Source organism: Triticum urartu, chromosome 3 (genome assembly GCF_003073215.2).
Source record: "Triticum urartu cultivar G1812 chromosome 3, Tu2.1, whole genome shotgun sequence".
In the NCBI taxonomy this organism is placed as follows: Eukaryota; Viridiplantae; Streptophyta; class Magnoliopsida; order Poales; family Poaceae; genus Triticum; species Triticum urartu.
Window position 1 is genome coordinate 469,064,027 of NC_053024.1, and position 4,031 is coordinate 469,068,057.

Below are 4,031 nucleotides of genomic sequence, written 5' to 3' on the forward strand. Positions count from 1 at the left end.
GTTATAAACTTTAGAAATTCGTAGAAAATAAACCGTAGCTCGGATAAAAAACTTTATATATGAAAGTTGCTCAGAATGATGAGATGGATCCAACTACACTGTCCGTTCATCTGTCACATGCCCCTAGCATGTTGAACATGGAACCGTCCCCTCTCTTTCGTCTGTCCAGAAAAAGCCAAACGCCGGGAAAACCCCTTCGGGCATTTTCCCTCTCCATTTGCAACGTGTAGTACCGCGTTAGAGCACCCCTAACATAGCTTACTGCCATGTCGTGCTTTATGTTGCATTTTTATGCTTGCTATTTATTGTTTCTTCCCCCTCTTCTCTCCGGTAGACCGCGAGACCGATGCTGATGCCCTTGTGATCGACTACGTCGCCGATGACACTTCTTCCTTTTCAGCAGAGCTTCCAGGCAAGCAAACCCCCCTTGAGCATTTCGATATCACCCATTTCTTTCCCTCTCATGCTTGCATTAGAACTGCTACTGCTTTCGGTATGATCCTACTCTGATGCATAGCATGTTTTTGTTACCTGCTATCATACCTTACCTACTTATTCTAAACTGCTTAGTATAGGTTGGTTAGATATCCATTAGTGACCCCCACCTTGTCCCAGTTGCCCCGCTTTATGTTCGATGACTCGATCAACGCGATCGACGTCCACACCCCGACACCGCACATCACCCCCTTAGTTGTACAACTCTGCAGAGTTATTATTGAGTGCCGAGGGTGATACCTCATCAGCACTTCTGATGTTAACCCTGTAGTGTAGCTATTTGGTCATGGTCGTCGAGGATGATTCCTCCTTGCCCACTCCCGATAATGACTCTATCGTGCAACCCCTCAAGTTTGGACCAACGAGGGTGATTCCTCCAAGTCCACCTTGATGGTTACATCGAGTGGGATCCATCGAGGGTGATTCCTTAGGTTTCCCCCTTATTGTTTCAGACATAGGGTTACTATGATTACTATGACTTTACACTGAACCATGTCACTAAAGACGGGTCGGCCCTGAGGGGTACCTGTTGGGGAACGTAGTAATTTAAAAAAAAATCCTACGCACATGCAAGATTATGGTGATGCATAGCAACGAGAGGGGAGAGTATCGTCCATGTACCCTCGTAAACCATAAGCGGAAGCGTTATGAGAACGCGGTTGATGTAGTCGTACGTCTTCACGATCCGACTGATCCAAGTACCGAACGCATGGCACCTCCGAGTTCAGCACACGTTCAGCTCGATGACGTCCCACGAACTCCGATCCAGCAGAGCTTCACGGGAGAGTTCCGTCAGCATGACGGCGTGATGACGGTGATGATGTTGCTATCGATGCAGGGCTTCGCCTAAGCACCGCTACGATATGATCGAGGTGGATTATGGTGGAGGGGGCACCACACACGGCTAAAAGATCAACTGATCAACTTGTGTATCTTCTAGGGTGCCCCCTCCCCACGTATATAAAGGAGGGAGGGGAGGCCGGCCGGCCTCTCTAGGCGCGCCAAAGGGGGGAGGAATCCTCCTCCTAGTAGGAGTAAGATTCCTCCTTTCCTAGTCCTACTAGGAGGGAAAAGGAAGGAGAGGGGGAGGAGAAGGAAAGAGGGGGTGCAGCCCCTCCCCTAGTCCAATTCGGACTAGACCCATGGGGGGCGCGCGACCAGCCCTCATGGCGTCTCCTCTTTTCCCCTTTAAAGCCCACTAAGGCCCATATGTACTCCCGTATTCCCGTAACTCCCCAGGTACTCCGAAAATTACCCGGATCACTCGGAACCTTTCCGATATCCGAATATAGCCTTCCAATATATCGATCTTTACGGCTCGATCATTTCGAGACTCCTCGTCATGTCCCTGATCTCATCTAGGACTCCGAACAACCTTCGGTACATCAAAACACATAAACTCATAATACCCATCATCACCGAACTTTAAGCATGCGGACCCTACAGGTTCGAGAACTATGTAGACATGACCGAGACTCATCTCCGGTCAATAACCAATAGCGGAACCTGGATGCTCATATTGGCTCCTACATATTCTACGAAGATCTTTATCGGTCAAACCGCCCAACAACATACGTTGTTCCTTTTGTCATCGGTATGTTACTTGCCCGAGATTCGATCGTCGGTATCTCAATACCTAGTTCAATCTCGTTACCAGCAAGTCTATTTACTCATTCAGTAATGCATCATCCCGTAACTAACTCATTAGTCACATTGCTTGCAAGGCTTATAGTGATGTGCATTACCGAGAGGGCCCAGAGATACCTCTCCGACAATCGGAATGACAAATCCTAGTCTCGATCTATGCCAACTCAACAAGTACCATCGGAGACACCTGTAGAGCACCTTTATAATCACCCAGTTACGTTGTGACGTTTGGTAGCACACAAAGTGTTCCTCCGGTATTCGAGAGTTGTATAATCTCATAGTCAGAGGAACATGTATAAGTCATGAAGAAAGCAGTAGCAACAAACTAAATGATCATCGTGCTAAGCTAACAGAATGGGTCAAGTTAATCACATCATTCTCTAATGATGTGATCCCGTTAATCAAATGACAACTCATGTCTATGGCTAGGAAACTTAACCATCTTTGATTCAACGAGCTAGTCAAGTAGAGGCATACTAGTGACACTCTGTTTGTCTATGTATTCACACATTTACTAAGTTTCCGGTTAATACAATTCTAGCATGAATAATAAACATTTATCATGATATAAAGAAATAAATAATAACTTTATTATTGCCTCTGGGGCATATTTCCTTTAGTACCCGCGCGAGCTTTATTGCGAGTGTGTGGAGTCGGGTCAACCTGGAAGGTGCCCGTGAGATAATTACGAGGCATGGCCGGGCATTCTTAGCCCTTGCCGCGAGTCCTCGAGACGGGGCGATGGGGTCATATCGATCGTGAGTCTTTGCTCGTTACCGCGCGTTCCTAATCCACTATGATTTAGATATTTGATCTGAGGTGCCTCTGGCCTGATAGCACTAACAATCACGTGAGCATAGTATGGGTGTTCTGCGTCGTATTCATCAGCTGAAGCCTAATAGACATCATGCGACTGAGCGGCGCGTGCCGGGTTGGACTACGTAAGCACCTGCCTTTTTAAGGAGGTGGCTAGGTCTGCTCACCGGCCGCCCATGCAACGTGCAGGAGTTCCCAGGCAATGGCCCAAGACCCCTGGGGGCATAGGTTTAGTCCGGCGTGCTGACCTCTCTATTAAGCCTAGGTCGGATTGCGGCGTATTGTTTGGCCGAGGCCGGGCATGACCCAGTAAAGTGTGTCCGGCCGGAGTTAAGCGAGCGTGGTGGGCAAGTTGGTGCACCCCCGCAGGGAAGAAAACATCTATCGATAGCCTGTCCTACAGTAACGAACACTTGGAGTTGTATCCCGATCGAAACAACTAGAACTGGATACTTGAGGTGAGAAATGGATAGTATAGTTCTGGGATTGCTTTCTCGCAGGGAGTCGAGGAAGGATCTCTGGGCAAGGTTGATGACACTACTACTACTTTACATTATGCTAATCTGCACTCTTCTAATGCTGCAAGACCTCTGAAGATGCTAAATATGCTAGTCGTCAATAGGACTAGGCTTTTTCTCTATTCTGGCATTTCTGCAGCCCAGTACACATATACAATCCTTCCTTTGATAATGTTGCATATGTAGTGTAGATCGTTGCTTGCTGAGTACTTCGGATGAGTACTCATGGTTGTTTTGCTTTCTTTTTCCCCCTTTTCCTTTCTTTTCGAATGTCGCAACCAGATGGTGGAGCCCAGGAACCAGAGGCCACCTTCGACGATGACTGCTTCTACTACACTGAGGGTGCCTACTACTATGTGGAGGCCGCCGCCGACCAGGAGTAGTTAGGAGGCTCCCAGGCAGGAGGCCTTGCCTTTTCGATCGTTGTTACTTTTGTGCTAGCCTTCTGAAGGTAAACTTGTTTAACTTATGTCTGTACTCAGATATTGTTACTTTCGCTGACTCTTGTGTATTCGAACTTATGTATTCGAGCCCCCGAGGCCCCTGACTTGTAAT